Source organism: Pseudorca crassidens, chromosome 7, assembly GCF_039906515.1.
Source record: "Pseudorca crassidens isolate mPseCra1 chromosome 7, mPseCra1.hap1, whole genome shotgun sequence".
Lineage (NCBI taxonomy): Eukaryota > Metazoa > Chordata > Mammalia > Artiodactyla > Delphinidae > Pseudorca > Pseudorca crassidens.
Window position 1 is genome coordinate 18,926,326 of NC_090302.1, and position 19,684 is coordinate 18,946,009.

Consider the following 19,684-nt stretch of genomic DNA (forward strand, 5'->3'; position numbering starts at 1 on the left):
AATCTGATGAGGAATCATCAACCCAGCCAACCAACAAACATTCACTATTAAAGACTAATTTCATCTACATGTTTAAATTGCCTACAATATGGTGTAGCAAGCAAAGTGCTCTCTGTATCCCACAGTGGACAGACTTGTCAGGGAAGCTAAGTTTAACTGGTATCATTTAAGGACAAGTTAAAGGATGACAAATGTTAGAAATTACTGAGATCCTTCAACTGGAAAAAGAGAAATTTAAAAGAGATATGGCCATTGTAGCAAAAAGAGTCTCATGCATTCAAGTATTGAAACTGGTTTAATGTGGTGTTAGAAGGCAGAACTAATAACAATGAGCAGAAATATCAGGGAATTGATTGCTGCTGCTTGACAAACAGGATACAAAGGATACTTGACAAACAAGAGACAAAGGATACTCTTACGGCAATGGGAGAGTTCAGCTAGAATGTGTTGTTTAAGGTTAGTTCTTTCCCAGACATCAGAGTTTAATGAGAGACTAACAAAGTCTTAATCGCAAATATCTTCTTAACATCTGCTTGAGAGATAGGCAGTGGGGTCATGGTTAATAGAGGAGACTTTTGAGTTGGTGAGATTTTTGCTGGAAGCTGGACTCTGCCACTCTCTAGTCATATGGTATTGGTTAAAGTGCTTCTCCTAGCTTAGCCCCAGTTTCCTAAACTGTAATAAGAGACTATGATACCTACCGCCTTGGGATGGTTAACAACAAGATTCAATTAGTTCATGTTCATAAAGCACTTAGCATGGTATGTGGAATGAAGCAAATGCTCTGTCATTGATACTAGTTATTTTAATTATATTAGAGGGGAATCTTGCACAGGGTAGGGTTGGGCTAGGAAAATAGGTGGAATTCAACTATAGTGAGCTTTGTGCCCTCTAGTTACCCTCCTGCAAACAATAAAAGTATAGCCAAGACGTTGAAAGGTCAGCACTCCAAGTGCATGGCAGGAGAGAAGCATCTTATTTTTTTTCCCCGTTGCTCATCCAGACGTATCCTGGATGCTAGTTCTTCTCTAGATGTAATATTGAATTGGCTCCATGGCTTGTCTGGTTACTCTCCAATAAAAACACCCCCTGGACAGACTCAGTTCAGTGATTAGTATGTTCAGTCCTATGGAGTTATCACAATTTTAACTTCCTTTGCAGTTTAAGGTTCTTCCTACCCCAGGTCAGGTCTACATCAGGTTTGGTGCTCACAGTTGCCTTTCTTTCTTTTTTCTCCACCCCCTCATGAGGATGCCTCTGGCTCCTCCAGGATTGAAGTGAAAGACTGAGGAGAAGCAAAGGCCAGGAAAAGTCCTTCTTCATCAGTGCTGATGTAATCTGACATTGATTTCCTTTGGGCATCATAGTGGGTAAATACAGAGACTAGGTTCGGTGAATGTTCAAAGCCAATCCCTTCTTGTGACATATTTGTGAGTTCTTTATAGGTGGTCCACCATTGCTTCTGGATATCTCAGATTCAGTTCCCTGCAAGGGGGGCATTTACAGCTTCCTCTCTGGCTTCTGATAGTCTCAATGAGCCTCTCTTTATTGGGGTCCCAATACCCATTCAGGAGTCCTTTTTGGGAAAAATATTTTTCAGGATGGCTCCCAGCCCCTGGGACCATCTGGTCCATTAGAAGCATATATTATTTGCTCCAGTGAACTCTGGGAGAGTGGGTCATTTCCAATAAAACTGTCCTTCTTCATCTATCACCAGAACAGATACCAGACACAGTTTTTTTCCATTAGGCTTTAACAAGCAAGAGTCCATTATCAGATGGACTACAGATTCCAGTCTCCTTAAAATTTCAATCATTCAGCTTGAAGTGAGGTAGAACAAGCTCTTGTCCCCCACCATGTGCAAAAGACTACATCTCTAACAACTTTTTCCCATTAAAATGCTTCTCACTTTTTAAATCTTCTCTTCACTCACTTTTATACTTTTATATTGGGCTAATGGTTCCATAACCTTTGACCTCAGCCTTTGTAAGTTCTGCTTGTGTCATCTAACACCACACTAGCATCTAGAAGTAGTTAGCACTATACTGTATATTCTGAAACTAACTCACAGAAGGTCCCATTTTAACATCTCATTACGGAAAGCAACCTTCCAAAATACCAAAGTTACGACTGTATTGAAGTCTTATAGTGACCCCTGAAGTTGTGTGACAAGGCTGCACCATCAGGGGGACAGAATCCCAGCATTCCCATCCTTTTTGGTCAGAAAGGAGAGCTGAGTAGAAAGTGTGTGAAGAGGTCTTTCCAGCCTGTGAGCCTGTTGCCAAAGCAGTGTGAGGGCCTAAGGATCTTGGAACGTCATCTTTTCTTTCTTTGTATCTGCAGACAAAATCTCTTCTAATACTTTTTTCTTTCTCAAACTCATAACATATCAGAAGGAAAACCACACAAGGCAGGACCACAGGCCAGTGTAGGCTGCTAAAGTGTCCCTTGACACTGACAACAGATTTCTTGATTAGAATGTCTACTGTTCCTTTCTCCAGAGCTTAGGAAAGGGAGTATAGTGTAGCAGAGAGCAGAGGCTCTTTAAAGTTAGGGAAGCCATGGAGAACGAACTTATGGTTACCAGGGGGGAAAGGGGAGGGAGAGGGATAGATTGGGAATTTGGGATTGACATATACACTGCTAATATATTTAAAATAGATTACCAACGAGGACCGACTGTATAGCACAGGGAACTCTGTTCAATATTCTGTAATAACCTAAATGGGAAAGAATTTGAAAATGACTAGATACATGTATATATATAACTGTATCACTTTGCTGTATACCTGAAACTAATACAACATTGTTAATCAACTATACTCCAATATAAAATGAAAATTAAAAAATAAAGTTAGGGAATGTTCATGTATGCTTAACATTTATGTATGCATTATTCATTCATCTATTCTGTTCACAAATATTTATGAAGTACCACTATATGCCAAGCACTCTGCCAGATTCTGAAGGATGGTGAATAAACATAAGAAAACACAACACACAATCTAAATCCTTCACAGAGCATACGTACACTCATCAGGGTAACAGATCTCAGAGTCCAGAGTCCAGTGATAGAACTCTGGAAAGAGAAATATTCGTTACAGATTTCAGAAGATAGAAGCAGATTCCACCAAATGTGAGTCCTGAAGACTTCTCTGATGACCTTTGAAAGGGTTAAATATGTAAGAAACTGTTGTACTTTGAATGCAAAGGGCATATTAATATCAGATGCAATAAGAGGTCTGTAGAATATGAGAGTTGTTACGCTCTGCAGAACTCACAGTGGGAACACTTATTTCCTACAACATTCTCCTTTACTACTGATTATGGCTTATTATTATATTGAGTTGTCCAAAGGCATAGTACATGTTTCCCAATTTCCAATCATCGTATCTTTATTCTTTTTCCTTCTTAGCGTTCATAGATTTTCATTCAACCTAACTCTGATTGGCATTCTGCTGTTTCATTAGAATGTATTCTTTGATGAAGAAAAAAAAGGCACAGATAAATACAATTTTTAATCAATTTTTATTGGAGTATAGTTGCTTTACAATGGTGTGTTAGTTTCTGCTGTACAGCAAAGTGAACCAGCTATACATATACATATATCTCCTCTGTTTTAGATTTCCTTCCCATTTAGGTCACCATAGAGCACTGAGTAGAGTTCCCTGTGCTATACAGCAGGTTCTCATTAGTTATCTATTTTATACATAGTAGTGTATATATGTCAATCCCAATCTTCCAGCTCATGCCACCCCCCCTGCCCCCCTTAGTATCCATAAGTTTGTTCTTTACATCTGATAAATACATTTTTAAAACCAGTCATTTCCTATGTCACTGCTCAGTGAAATTACGGTCCAATATAGGCCATTTAAAATATAAAGGATTATTTTCAGTTTTCTTGAATTTAACAGAAAATAGAACCCAACCCAGAACTAAAGGAGTTACTGAAATTTAAATTAAAATTTTCTTATAAAAGTAGATCTCACTTAACTGAATCACTCTGCTGTACACTTGAAACTAACACAACATTGTAAATCAAATATACTCCAATATAAAATAAAAATTATATTAAAAAATTTAAAAATAGACCTCACTTATTAAAACCCCCTCTAAAGTTAAAGAGGGGAAATTTTATTTAAAACATTGTAATTGGAGACGTATTTTAAAATTCTATGCTTCCACCCTAAATAGTATCTCTTGAATCCTCGCTTTCCCCATTTCCTGATTTTAAATATTATTTTTCATTGGCAAGTTTTATAATATTTTTCTACTAGGTAACAAGAACACTCAGAGTCATTAATATTGGTTATATATTTAAATGGATTTAAAGTTCACCATCAATCCGTTTCACTATGACTTCTCTACTCCTAAGTTTTTAAATTTCTTCTCTTCATTGGGTGCATTTCTTTGTCTAGTCTCTGTTCCTTAATTCCAAGGATGATGTATGCATGCTGTATGTTGAATTTCTGCGTGTTTCAGGATGTAGATCTATTACCTTAATATTCTAAGGACAAACTCAGCTGGATATAAAATTAATGAGTCCAATTTCCTTCCCTCCAAACTTTATGGACACTATTCCACTATTTTCTGAGTGTTTGCTGTGGAAAAGCATAAGGCAAGTCTGAACTTTTTCCTTCTATATTATTTCTGTTATTATTAGCAGTAGTATAATAGTATTGGAATATAATAAATTTACTACGATCTGTGCTCATCATTCTATATAAAACTTTTGGGCAGGATACACTGAGGTTTCTTTCCATTAAAGCATTTTCTATTTCATGAAATACTTTCTTGTGTGTTTTCCAAGGAGAGCGCTGCCCTTGACTGTGCTTTCAGTTAAGTTTATTCTACTTTGGGAAATTTGCATGTGACTTTAACCTCAGTGACACTTTACATCTTTCTTCAGTTATTTCTTGAGCTCTTCTCACCTTCTATTATGATTTAACTTTTTACTAAAATCCTTGCTTTTCAGCTTATAGCTCATTTTTTTATGCAAATGAACTATCAAGGTAACTGATTTCCTTGAAACCTTTAGGAACTAAAAAACTATTTGCTTGAACTCTTCCCCCAGGGATATATTTTCTTTTTTTCCCCATGTCTTTGACTATTAAGTATCTAAGCATAGATTTTTATGCTTATTTCTTGCTGATAATTTTTTGAATGTGACAGAATATTGGCTGAACCATTATCGTGCATGGTGAGGGGTGCAGAAGTAAAAGATGGGAAAGTCAGTGAAGGCGGCAGGATTTTTATTTTGTTGGTTTTCCAGAACACTTTCACCAGATTTAACATTTCCATTGCTGGAAATGGAAACGTTTCCTTCCGTTTTAGGTATTTGGGCGATCAGGTAGGCTCCCATTTAAACTCTGTATGTCACAGGCCTTCTGACGTGCGATCTGGTGATCATCGTATTCATTCCTCCCTTCAGATCCTCTTTCTCAGAGATGGAGTGTCAAGACTAGATGGGGAAGGAGGATTTGGTGGGCTAAATCGTAAACAATTCCAAATGCCAGTGCACAGAGCCTGCCTCTAAGCCAGTGGTTTCACATAGCATCATCTCTCTTCTTCCTGGGCTGCCCACAATCTTAGAGTCTCCTGCTTAATCAAAGGATCACAGAATAGTCTTTTCAGGACTGTGACACTTCTAGGGAAATCTGCACCCGGTTCCAGGTTTGAGAAGTCACACATGTTCTGGGCATCCACCCCCTTGCCACAGACCAGATTGCACAAATAAGAATATTATCAAAGTTTGTGGTTTGGGGTCATAACTATTTGCACTTTCACTGAAGACAGAGTAGGCTTTATCTCTCCTTCTGCTTTTCTTTCTTTTTCTTGTTATCATTTTCATTAGATTTAAAGGAAGGATTTCCCAATCTTTATATTAACCTTTAAACCAAAATCTCTTCTTTGAATGCTCAACGGAACCCATTCTGAGAAGGAACATTTTTTAGCTTATTTATTTCTGATAATTTTTTGAACGTGAGAAAGTCTGTGCTGAACAATATCGTGCATGGTGAGGGAAACTTGTGTTAGGGAGGCTCCTCTGTGCCCTTATAACTTCCACTGCTCTGCTTCCAACTAGAGAAAAGCCAGGGTGAGTATGAGAGGGAGGGATGGTAGCTGCCCTTGTGATGAGAAAAGGGTAGATGGAAACTTGAACTTGCCAGTGCGGTTCTTGAGAAACAAGTGCCCTGGTGCACATCTTCATCTTCCTGTGAATCTTTATATTTACTCAGCCTCCTTCCATGAAAGTAATCATTTGGAAAAGACGTATTTCCCCCTGTGTTTACAATAAGACTCATAAAAGGAAAAAACTGACCTAGAGTTAGTTCATCATTCCCTTCTCTGTGCTAGTTCTGTACTTTGGACAAACTCCACTATCAAATCACTTAGAAACTACATCTCTTCTGTTCCTACAGGACCCCTCTAATGCCCAGCACCAGGCAGAGGGCTCAGTACCACTCAAACAGTGGGCAACCAAGCAGTGCAATTCAGGAAACCCACTGTGCAAGGTCAATCCCATCTTTTCAAAGCGAAAGCCCATTTTTTCCAAACCTCTTTCTCACTCCCTACAACTTCCCCAAACAGGATCCCTGTTTCTGGAGATAACCAGGGCAGTAGAATCTGGTTAGCTCATTCCCACAGGCAGAACCATGTGAAACAGACACAGTGAAATGGTTTCCTTCCACCTGCAGTTTAAAGCCTTTTTTTTCCATTTTTGCTTTGGACTCAACGGTCCAACCTTGCCCAGGCCTGAAGCAATAATGAAAAATTGAATGAAACGTTTAAAACCACCATGCTCAGAATCTCCATCCCATCTCTGGAGGCAGCTCCTGGAAAACATGCGTCACCTTTTTGAGTAAAGTCCTCTCTCCTCGCTTCTTTTTCCTTCCTCCGAGGCTTTGGAGGAAGCATTGGGTGGGGCACCTTCTCACCCAAGAGTTGCAACCTGCTATTTTGGGGACTTCATGCTTCAAAGGGTCTCTAATTCTGATTGGGCTGCATGTTAACTGGAAACTTAGCCACAGAGAACAGCTCAAGGCCAAGAGAGGCAGCTTGCACTTCAGTGGGTATTAGAAGGACAGCAAATACTTAAGTGCTTTTACATCAAGCAAACTGATTCGAATCCTGGCTCTGCCATTTTCTAGCCTTGTGACCTAAGACAAATTACCTGACTTCTCTGAAACTTCATTTTCCCCTCTGTAAGATGGGTTCAATATAACCCATATCCCCTGATCATGCACATATAATAATTAGCACAGTTTCTCCCATAGAGAGTAAGCACTCACTAAATGCTAACTCATAGATAGGCACAAGCTCTCTCACTCTTGGTCTCTCTCATGCACACACACACACACACACACGCACGCACGCACATCATTCACTGGGTACCAGGCTGCTGTAGTAAGTGCTGCGCCTGTATCCTTGGGCCAGCTCTATGAAGTTGGATCTAGTTCCACTGTTTTGCAGATGATGAAAGTGAGGTCCATAGATGTGAAGTAACTCGCCTGATATGGCACAACTAGTAAGTAAAGCAATGAAGTCCAGGTTTGAACCTAGATCTTTGACTCCAAAGCCTGTGTTCTTAAATGTTCCGACTGTTTCATTTCACATCAGTCACCCAAGGTATCACAAGTTCTCTTCCTAATCCAAACCAAAGTCTTCAAAATGCATCAGGCTGATAAAGGGCCATTGTTGGGAAGCCCCCATACTGACCGAGTCACCGGATAACTCTGTGGCCTTGTGCTGGTGGATCCGTCCCCCAGATGTCTCTAGCAGAGAACTTCAACTCATTCCTCCCCCTGTGAAGGATTCTCTGACTCCCTCTATCCCCCAGTTCAGAAACATTCCATTTTCTTCTGTGCTCTCAAAGTTCTTTGTCATTTTTCTATCTCAATGAGTACTTCTAACTCATTGCACACTTGCTTTCGTGTATCTTTCTCACTCTTAAACTAGTTCCTGAGATCAAGGTCTGGGACTTATCTGTACATTCTCCATCTGGTGTCCAGAAGATCAGAGTAAATGTGAGTTGAATGAAAGATCATATGAACAGCTCCCCTTTAGCAAAAAGCAGTCATAAAACAGATGCTGGACCAAGCACTCCCCATGTGTTCTCTGATTTAATTCTCACAATCACCCCATAGGGTAGGTATTATTGTCCTCAGTTTATAGAGGAGGAAACTAAGCCTCAAGGTGATGATGCAATTCACCACCATCGTACTTAGACGGTAGAGTGGGGAAGTACACCAAATTATGCCCATTCAAAAGACATGCTCTGCCCTGCTCCAAAGTAAGTGAAGAAATTAGCTTTCTCTGTAACAGACCTCATCTCTCCACTTCAAATACCACTCACACAGGTACGTAAAGGCACAACCACACTGAATGGCATCCCACTATTGGTCTTTACTTCTCTTAGGGTCAGTGTGACTTTACCTTTTCTTTTTTTTTTTTTTAATTTTTTAATTGAGGAGTAGTTGACCTACAATGTTGTGTTAGCCTCTGGTGTACAGCAAAGTGATTCAGTTATACAGATGTATATACATATTCTTTTTCATATTCCTTTCCTCTCCCTTTTCTTAATAGACACAGTTTCCTTCTCTGCTTATTCATGGGAGCATCACCGTGAATCTTGTCAGCTGTTTCTTTACTCAAAACCGAGGACAAAGAATGAGGTCTGTGATGAGAAGCCAGCAAGAGAAAATGCCAGGAAAGGGAGAGAGGACTGGAAGGAGAGCAAAAGGCCATGGAAGGACTGAGGATGGAAGTCAGTTCCCGCATCCCCCGCTGAGTGGGCCCCCCAGGAGCTGACCGTCCACAGCCCGAGTGAGCCGGGCCAAGGCCCTCCCCATGTGTCTCTGAGATCATTTCTCAATTGCTCTGCTACCCCAGCTCGCCAGGGATTAGTCTGGAAGCCACTGCCTCTGCCTGGGTCTGTGTGCTTGGCCCCCAATGCCCAGCCAACCCCAGAGCTGACTCAGTTGTCCCCTCTGTGGGCCCCTTTCACACTGGGTGTGTGCCATCCTGCCTAGTCATCCATTTACCTCTCACTGCAGAGTCAGGTTCATCTCGGCGGCCAGAGCACACAGCACAGGGCCTGACGCAGAGCGGGGGCTTGGTAAACGCCTCCTAGCTTAAGTGGCACCGAGGTGCGCAGAAGAAAGCACAGGCTTCAGACTCAGATGCTCATGGATGGGAACACTAAGCCTGCCACTTCGCCTTGCTCACATCTTAGGCAATTATAGCATCTCCCAAGTCTCCTTTTTCTCATTTGCAATTGGGAATAATAACTCCTCTGATTCAGCACTGCTGGGTGAATCACAGGAGATAATTCTAGTAAAAGCAGTTTATAAACTGTAAAGTGCTGATCAATATGCAATTCTCACTGTAATCAAGTCGTCTAATATCCCACTTTGAGAGCTGCCATTCTTAGATCTTCCTAGCCAGGGACCCATATTACAGGGTCAGAGTACACAGGCCTCCCAAAGATTTGCGTTATGTGTTCTGTGTGTTCCGGGTGGCTTCCACCGTCATCATTATAACCCACCTCTTGCATTCTTCATTCATTCATTCATTCATTCATTCATTTATATTGCTGCATTCAGAAAATATTAATTTATCACTTATTCTTTTCCAGGTTCTGTGACACAGCGAGCAAAGTGGTCATGGTGTCTGTCTCTTGATGCTTATAGATTCATGGGAGAGAAGGGGCATTACACAAACATTTACATATTACTGCTGTGACAGTCCTGAAAAAAATGGAAAGGACAGGAAATCAGGGAAGTATATAATGGAGAATGAAGTATATGTGCCTTTGTGTGTGTGTGTGTGTGTGGTGTGTCACATGTGTGTCATGGTAGTGGGCTTGGAGGCAATGCTTAAAACAGTGAAGACTTTCCCGAGGACTTGTCAATTAAACAGCCAGAAGAATGAGGATATAAGTGAGTTAAGTGTCTATGTGTGTGTGGTGAGTGTGGAAAGGCATGGGTATGGGGAGGGAGGTGAGGATAGTTAGACAAACCTTAGAGTCAGAGGGATCAGATCTGCAGGAAAAAGACCACTAGGTAGGAAAGCTCTCGGCAGCTTGAAAGCTGTTTGGGGGACAGAAGGGAAAAGACACTTTTTGTAAAGTCTGAAATCTGTCTCACTTTCTCCTATTGGATTAGACTGATCTCCCCAGCTCCACAAAAGGAAGAAGGAGGAGGGAGAAGAAAGGGAAAAGGACACAGAGAAGGGGAGACGCAGGGGAGGAAAAGGAGGAGGAGAGTTCTGCAGTCCCTTGCAAATCAAGAGCATTATTCCTTACGGAATTTGCGGCTACCTACTGCCTGGGTCCCCTGTCTCATCAGTGGTCCTGCCTCATTCCATCATTGGGGCTAAAAACATGGGAATGATCCTGATTTTCTCTCTTCTCTGTACCTTCAGCATCCAATCTACTTCTACTCACTAAATAAATCAGCTCTGATGTTGCCTCCATCCTGTCCTCCCTGCCTTAGGCCAGACCCTCTAACCTCAACGGTTACCACAGCCTCTCCACTGCCAGCCATCCCATCCATCTTTCTCCCCAGAAACAACTTGTGACTGATGTTTTTAAAACCTGCGTCTGCTTATGCTCTCCTCCGCTTAAAATCCTTTAATAGGAAGCTCTTGTCCTTAAGAAAAAGCCTACACTCTTTTTCTTGGCACCAGGACTAGCTACAGAATTTGCAGGGCCCCATGCAAAATGAAAATGCAGAACTTGTTAAAAAATTATTAGGAATTTCAAGACAGCAAGAGCAAAGCATTAAGCAAAGCACAAGACCTTTTCAAGTGCAGGGTGAGGGCAACTGCACAGGCGGCGTGCCCAGCAGGCAGACCCTGCCGGGCACTAACAGCCCCACACAAACAAGCCCCTGGCATCTCTCTGGTCCTGCTCAGGTTCCATATTATTCCCCAGTAAGCCTTGCCCTTTATCATGACCTTTTTTTCCACCTTTTGAACAGTTTTTATCAAACAGAAGTTTTAAATTTTTTATTGATTTTTTTTGTTTTTCTTAATTGAAATATAGTTGATTGACAATGTTGTACCAATCTCTGCTGTACAGTAAAGTGACTCAGTTTTACACATATATACATTCTTTTTTAATATTCTTTTCCATTATGGTTTAGCTCAGGAGATTGTATAGTTCCCTGCACTATACAGTAGGACCTTGTTGTTTATCCATTCTAAATGTAATCGTTTCCATCTACCAACCCCAAATTCCCAGTCCAGTCCATCCCTCTCCCTTACCCCCTCTCCCTTAGCAACCACAAGTCTGTTCTCTATGTCTGTGAGTCTGTTTCTGCTTTGTAGATAAGTTCATTTGTACCATATTTTAGATTCCACATATCAGTGATATCATATGGTATTTGTCTTTCTCTTTCTGACTTACTTCACTTAGTATGATAATCTCTAGTTGCATCCATGTTGCTGCAAATGGCATTAGTTTGTTCTTTTTTATGGCTGAGTAGTATTCCATAGTATATATGTACCACATCTTCCTTAGCCATTCATCTGCTATCATGCCCTTGTTTTACACATGCTGCCCCACCTGCATTCTCTTTTCCTTCTGGGTTAACAACTTCTTATCCATCAAGATTCCTCCATCTCCTTCCTACCCTGCAGGATATATGGCTCGACTCTGTGTTCCCACAGCCGTGGCTTTCCTTGCTAATAGCAATTATTGTACTTCATTGAACCTGTTTATTCCATATTTTCTCAACTAGATCTTGAGTTCTCCAATGGAAAGGACAAAGACTTTTAACTCTAGACCATGAGCGCCTAATGTTGGTAGTTTCTGATATCTGTCGAGTACTTACTTAATGTCCTGAACTAATGGTGCTAAATACTTGATGCATATAATCTCATGTGGTCCATGTTATTATAATGGAAGTAGCTTACCCAAAGTCACAGCTAGGAAGTTGCAGAGACAGTACTCTGATTCCAAAGTCCATACTCTTAATCCATGTATTTTACCCACTCTCGAAGTGCCAAGCAAACAAACACACAAATACAGGATGTGGCAGGCTAAATAATGGCCCTATAAAAGACATCCTAACACTGGGAGCCTGTGAATATTACCCTATATGGCAAAAGTAGGATTTTTCAGATGTAATCAGGTTAAGGATTTTGAAATGGAGAAATTACCCTGGATTATTTGGGTGGGCCCTAAATGCAATCCCAAGTGTCCTTATAGGAAGGAGGTCAAAGGAAATTACAGACAGAAGAAGACAAGGCAATATGACCACAGAGATATAGATTAGAGTGATGTGGCCACAAGCAAAGGAATGCTGGCAGCCATCAGAAGCTGGAAGAGGCAAGATTCTCCCCTAGAGTCTTCCCTGCTTACGCCTTGATTTCAGCCCAGTGATATAATTTTTGACTTCTGGCGTCTAGAATTGTGAGATTATAGATTTCTGTTCTTTTAAGTCACCAAGTTAGTGGTAATTTGTTGCAGCAGCTACAAAAAACTACTGTGTAGGATAAACAAAGGTTTATTCAGAGGAATGAATAAATGGGTGGTGAATGTGTGGAAGAATGAATTGTACATAGATGATTCTTATCAAACACTCACACACACGCACACACACACATGCACAACTTCCAGCTCCCAGGGTAAGCATTTCTCCCATTGTACATATGAAGGAATTGGGGCTAAAAGTTCAAATGACTTTTATCAAATCACCAGCTAATGGGAAAAGGATCTGGGAGTAGACAGCCAGCCTTGTGATTCCTTGTTCTGAGTTTTTTCTACTGTAACCCATTTTTTTCCTTTCTCAGTAAGAAAAAAAATCAGCTTAAGAGAGATACAATCCATAGTAAATTTTCTACCTCAAACTTTGAATCTCTGTTTTACTCCACACTTGTGCCTACCTGATGTGCAATTTGTGAGCACAGCCCACAGATCCTCAGCCACCATCGTTATGAACCCCTTGCAAGTAAGGACCACCTCTTCTTTCTGACATTATTCCCGGTGCCAGGCACAAAATCTGGTACCTAATGACGGCGAATGTTAAAAGAAAAGAAGAAATGAATAAAAGAAATCCAGTACCAGACAATAAAATTGTAATTTAGTGTCTTGTTTTCCATTTCATTGTGACTTTTGATGCCCAAGTCACTAAAAATACTGGTAAAAAATGATCTCCAAACAAGGGGAAAACATTAGCTTGCATATAGTCATAGATGCGTCTCTCTTCACTGCCAACTGAGAATCCTTTGAAAGGAGACAATGTGTTCCTGTGCCCCTGTATCTCTCATCTCATGGGAGGTATTCAACAAACCAATATTTACTGAAACTAAAGATGGATCAAACCCCTTCCTCTGCCCTGAGCAGGCAAAGCTTTCATGCTTCTGGGATACAAATCTGACTGTTCTCTTCCTAGGACTTGGCGTGACGGTTCCAATTGGAATAGAAGTAGCACTTGTATCGTTTCAGCCACCATGCATCTCCATCACTGTATGTAATTGAGAGCTAACTCTGGCTTCCTTGGGGAGGAATTATGTATGGAAGATTCATGTCTTTGGGATGTGAATTTCCCAGTTGAAAGGCCTCTGTTAATTTATAGGAGGTCATAAATCAGCAGGAAAAGAAACATTGGCCCACAATCCATGGAAGGAAAAGACATTCTCCAGGACCAAATGAAAACCAGGCCGCAAGCCTAAGGATGATTTAAGACCCTGGACTCCGTTATCTGTTCCTAGCTGATTTGGATTGCTTGGGACTTCTTTGCATCGGCCAGGAGAAGGGAAGGTTTTGCATTGACCACTGACCGTGGATGAGAGGGATACAAAATGTTATTCGTCTGACTATACGTTACAGATGCGCCGTTTCTGCTCAAAAGACTCATGCCATGCACTGCATCATTTACCATGATCCTGCCGATTGGCTGCAGCCATCATGGTCCTTGGGGCCAAGATTTGCACTTGTAAAGGACAGATCACATTCAGATATGGATTTAAAACTAGGATTCTTAGCTTGGGCCAAGGTGTTTAAAAGACTGCTCTTGTGGGCTGAAAGCAAGGAAGAATACAGGTGGAAGGAGTCTATGCTTATCTGGGATGTTGGTTACTAAGGTATATACAGAAGTCAAAACTCATCTAACTGAATACTTCAGAACTGTATATTTTAGTGCATGTACGATGATCAGAAAAGGCCAGTGAAATTGCTTCTAGATGCAAGAAAATGGTTATTTACTTATTAGAAACTAATTGCCTAGAAATGTAACTATCTATCTCTGTGTAGTGTGTGATTTCCGATCAGGGCCAGAACTATTTCTTGAGCGCCTGCTAGTATGGGTCAAAATCTGTGTTAAATGCTAAAGATAGGAACTCCCTGCCCTCAAGGGGCTTCTGGGCCAGAAGGGGAGGCAAGGCATATGAACAGGCAATTATAATATAGTCTGGTAAGTGCTATGATGGAAGAAACACGGAGAAGAGGCTGTGGGAGCAGAGACAACCCATTCAACCCACTTGGAAGCCAAGGGTAGTATTCCTGGCACTCGAAGGATGAGTAGAAGTCTCCTAAGTCAAAGATCGGGGAGGGTAATTGGAATAGGGAAGGGGGATTTTGCAACGGAACAGACAGTAGTGTGAAATAACAGTTTTTTTGTTGTTTTTTGTGTTTTTTTAATCATTACGAATAGTCACGGGGGAGAGGGTTGGATCAAAAAGTATGAGGTTGGAGGGGGCAGTCAATGAGCCTGGAAATGTTTGTTAAGGAACAAATTTTTTCCAGATGAGAGTTTGTCTCAGCTGAGCTAAAGGAAAGTAAACTAGAGGCTGTATCCACATTTGCGTAGACACGGCGACAGAGGATACTATTTTGTTCTATTTTACCCTTTGAGATGGCAGATTAAGAAAAGAAGATAATGAAAACAGCATTAGATAGGGGTGAATGAGATAGATGGAAACCAGGAGACCTGGGTGCCAGGCCCTTCTCTTGCATGAAACTTGCTGTGTGACTTTGGGCAGGTCTCACCCTCTCTGAGCCTGTTTTCTCACCAGTCAGTTGGGGAGAATAATAGCTATTTCACAAAAGAGTGAGATGCAGAGATATATTGGGTAAAGCACTTTGGATACTGTAAAGAGGTTGTTTTGGTATAAATTCACTTATACAATTGATGAGAGGTGCAGGAAGAAGTTGAATATATAAAAAGGAGAATATCTATATGAAGTTCTTTCCAACCTTTCATTTTGATGTCCCTGGCAGATGACCCTGTGGGTGGCAGATAGGAAGACCTTCATGGGGAGGTGACTGCCTCAGTGATCATGCATATATCAAGCTAGACATTCAGAGAAGAGAACTAAGAATGCCCAAGAGAGGAAAGAGGCAGCACAGGGAGATTTGGGCTGCTCAAGTGCAAGGGCAGGGAATGGTTTGCGGACTTGCTGAATTTTGTGGCCCCTCGACAAGGTTCTTACAGATTTCCCCAGTGTGGTGGGACATTGAAATCATGTCACATCTCCTGCTCCAGGGCCTTCACACAAAGTGGGAGGCGGGCCTATAATTCCGTGGGCAGAGTCCAGGAGTGGGCATAGCATTTGGCCCTGCTGAGTAGCCCACAGGATACTAAGAGACGTTGAGCTCCTCCCCTGTGCCTTCACTGACCCGTCTTAATGCTCTGTTGAGACTCAAATCCTGTTTGTCAATGGAAGACCCCCAACCCTCACAGGGGTCCCCCATTGCTGTCCTGTGGGAGCCATCCAGTCCTGTCCGATTGATTGATTTCTCCGGATACGCTGAGGGTGGTCCTTGGGGGAAGGGGGCCTGGCAGGATATCCCCCCATATTCTTAGCTCATTTGCCACTGTGCCCTTGCCAAGTTTTGCTTCCCATTGCATTTCATCAGATCATTTCTTAGTCTGTCTCCTTAAGGCACATTCAAAGAATCTGAATTAAGCTTCAATCAAGCCCCTGACTTCGCCCAGAACGCATTGTTAGGGAACTGGCCTGCAAAGGCAGCCCGGGCGCTGTCCCAGACCCCGAACTCCCTTTCCTCTCATCCTCATGCTCCTTCTCATCATTCAATTAATCCTCAGCCAGTTTTCCTCAGTAGCCCCTACTCTCCTGGTCACTGGGCAAGCCCTTGTGTGTCTTGAACAGCTATGCCAAGAATCTGCCCATCAGAGCCCTTCTTTTCTGCTCACTGCAGCCATGAGACTTTTGTCTAATTATCTCTGGACCTGGAAGCAGTTTCATTTTCTGGAGAGGCACATAGGAGCTCCAGTCTCCAGCTTCTCGTACACCAAAGACAGACCCCCTATAAGTGCCTCCCGTCAAATGCTCCCCACCCCCACCCAAAGCAAATCCTTCTCTGAGACAAAGGAGAGAATAAACTTGCAATATCTTATTCACAAGTCATATATCAAAGTAGATGAGTACAACCCTTGTCTGCTTCCACAGCCTGCTCTAAGCTGACAGGTTGTTAGCAAACATTCTCGAAACACCAATAAGAGCTTTCATGATGTGGCTGTTGGGAACATGGGCAATGTCTGCCTATCAGAGGCAAGCAAACTAGCCCCACGTCTAATGAGTTATCTCCATCCCCACTGCCATCACTCCAGCTTAGGCCACGTTAGCTCTTACTTGACCCACGACAGAAGCATCCCACATGGTCTCCCTGTCACCAGTTTTGCGCCCTGTCATCCATTCTCCTCTTGGCAGCTGGAGAGACTCTAAAAATGTAAATCACATCTCATCTCCCCTGCTCCTACCCGAAGTCAAAACCCACTTAAGATAAACTTAACCTCTTTAGTTCTGCCTATAAAGCCCAGGGGCTTTGCTTTGTTCCTGCCTCCCTGTCCACACTTGACTCCTGTCACTCTGTCTCACCCACTCTGCCCCAATCATATCAGTACTCTTTCAGTGTCTCAAATTCCCAGACTGGTTCCCTGCTAAGAGCCCTTACAGCTGAAGCTTCCCTTTTCATGGGATAGTCTCTCTTCTGATGTTTATATACTAGGCTCCCTCTTACCATTCAGACTGAAGATCTTCAGAGGCGCTTTCTTTGGTCACCTAACTTAGATTACTTGACATATAGAATTAGGCAGAGCCATATGAAGTTGCTGTTCGGTGGGTTGAATATTGGAAGTTTCATAAGGAAAGCTCTGTGCCCATCTGTTTTATATAAGTAGTGAGATTTTATACACGTTTGTGTTGTTCACACTGTATTTATAGAGTATGTAGCATTGTGTTTGATACATAGTAGGTATTTAAGCAAAGGTAGTTGCTTTGCCAAGACTGTTGTCATCCCCTTCATCGTCATCATCATCATCATCATCATCATCATCATCATCAAAGTCATGAAGAAGATGCAGAAGATGAGGAAGATGGAGAAGCAGAGGAAACCTCAGCATTAAACTGGTCTGGGATACAGGAGGTAAGAGGTCTGAAACTTAATCTTCCATTGCTGACAAACTCTGTGATCTTGGATAAAGCAGTATGTTTCAGACATAACACAAAAGTTGGATTTTCAGATTAGACTCACAAGAAACAAATCTCTTACCAAGTATCAAGCTTCACAAATCATTTCTAAGCTACAAGTAATCATGGGGCACAGGGAAAGTGGGGAGAGGCTGGGACAGCCAATACCACTTCCCGGGCCCTTTCTTGTCATATTAGGACTTGCTCTGGCCCAGATTTAACACACAGGTCTCTAAAAGATGTATCCAAACACATTGCTCACATGAAAGCCAGCTCTTTGAGTCACGAAACATTTCCATTTTATACTCCTGCAATTACATAGCTTAGGTGACATTTTTCAGGGTGCCGTGCCCCGTGAATCAGTAGATTCCAGGTTTATTTACCATAAGCAATCCTACAAGGATGAGGTACAGGCTGCTAAAAGTATCCCAAAGATAAAAATTCTGCCACTAATAAATACCATCAGTGGTTTTCCCTGGAATCCTTAATAGCTTATTTACAAGGAGATTTGACCAGGTCACATTTCTTCCCCCAGGGTGTCCCCAGGAAAGGGAAAGACTATATCGCAGGCCTGTGTAACCCTTTCCTTCCCATTTTTGAAGGAGGCAATTCCTTCATCTGTAAAATGAAAAACTTGTTCCACATATCTGAGGACTTAAAGGGTTCTAAATGTCATTGAACTTGTGATAAGTGAGGCTATTTCCTGTCACAACATATACCAGGCAGAAGCCACATAAGTAGTATGTAGTAAAAGGGATTCCCCACCATGGGGACTGTTAAACTCAACCCTGGAAGCTCCTTCTTACTTCAAGATTACTGAGCAAGCAGGGTGTAATGAATGGGGTGTGAGCTCTGGAGTCAGAGAGTCCAGGGTTCGAGCCTCAGCTCTAGAGTTTAGTGGCTCTAGGTCTTCTGGAAAGTAGCACAAGGCGTCTTAAGTCACTGTTTTCTTACCCATTTGCTCACAATGATGATATCTTCCTCCTGAGCCTGCGCTGAGTTTCGAACGAGATGGTGTGTGTCATCACGTGCACCGTGGTTAGCACAAAGTGGTTGAAGTCATTCATTCATTTATGCCATTGGAGGCTTCTGCGATCTCACAAGGCCTTGCTATATCTACAATGTCCACAGGGTACAAAAACAGAACAAGAGGATAAGAGGTAGGCACACTCTGGAGGGCGGCACAGATAGACCCCTAGTCAACCACACCTCTTTCCGTTTCCACTATCTTGCCTCTAGCTCCAACCCACTGCACACACAACACCCAGAGCAAACTTCTAAGCTGAACTCTGGGCATCCCACGGCTAAACATTCTCCAGCAGCTCCCCATCCCTTTCAGGAGAAATCCTAAACTCTGCCTCCCCGTATGCAAGGCTCTCAGGGACTAGGTGGCTGTCTTCCTTTCACTGAGCCCCCAGGTTAGTTAGGGTAGACAAAGTGCCGGAACAGATAATCCCCAAATTTCCACAGAATGACACAGCAAGAATCCATTTCTCATGCCTGCCACCATCTAACGTAGGTTGGCTGAGAAAGGGGTGATTGCTTCAGGCCATAACTCAGAGCCCTTGTTTCCTTTGGTCTCGTGGGTCACCCTCCTCTGGGTTCTCAGAGTTCTCTCTGTCTGCCAGAATATGGGGAAAGAGAGAAAGGATTGCTCACGAAAATGTTTATGGACCTGGAAGACATGCCTATCACCTCCTGCCCCATTCTGTTGGCTGGAAAGGAAATCAGAATATTGCTCCATCTAACTTCAAAGGAGGCTGGAAAATTTGATATTGGTGATCATTCTCATTCTTCGCCCTCTTCCCTTACAATTGACATGGGAACAACACTAGACCCCTTCCATCGTTCTGCCGTACCATTCAGGTCCACGTCTCCATGCTTCTGACCCTGCTGGTCTCTCTGTCAACAACTCTTAGGTAAACTTCTTTCTGTCTTTCAGTTCTTGTCCAAGCATTACCTTCTCTTCAAGTCTTCCTTTATTGGGTCTAGAGCTAGAGCGACTTGCTCATTCCTCCTTAGTATCTCTAGACTTGGCCCACACTGTCACTCTGTCCTGTGGTTTCTTTGTGTGCTGGCCTCCCCTCTAGAATTTCCACTCCTTCTGAGTAGAGTCCTGCTCAGGCATCTCATCGGTAAAGCCAGAAGAACATTCGCTCTCCGTATCACCTCACTGTAAAGAACTCGTGAATTAATGGATATAAAGTTCTCAGTCTGGTGCTTGCTACACACGAGGAGCACGCAA

The 19,684-nt window shown here is 42.3% G+C and overlaps 1 long non-coding RNA gene across 7 annotated transcripts in view; it reads right to left on the reverse strand.

The window, feature by feature from the left end:
- The window catches only part of LOC137227515 (uncharacterized), a 207,059-nt gene that overhangs the window by 13,002 nt on the left and 174,373 nt on the right, over window positions 1-19,684 (reverse strand). For 3 of the 7 annotated variants that reach the window (XR_010944881.1, XR_010944883.1, XR_010944879.1), the window contains exons 3-4: window positions 18,394-18,555; window positions 12,892-13,014 (exon numbers count right to left, since the gene is read on the reverse strand). This is a non-coding gene — a long non-coding RNA (uncharacterized lncRNA). Of the gene's footprint in view, window positions 1-9,050; window positions 9,307-12,891; window positions 13,015-18,393; window positions 18,556-19,298; window positions 19,613-19,684 lie in introns of those variants that run through there. The other 4 variants (XR_010944882.1, XR_010944880.1, XR_010944885.1 and 1 more) reach the window with 3 other exon arrangements.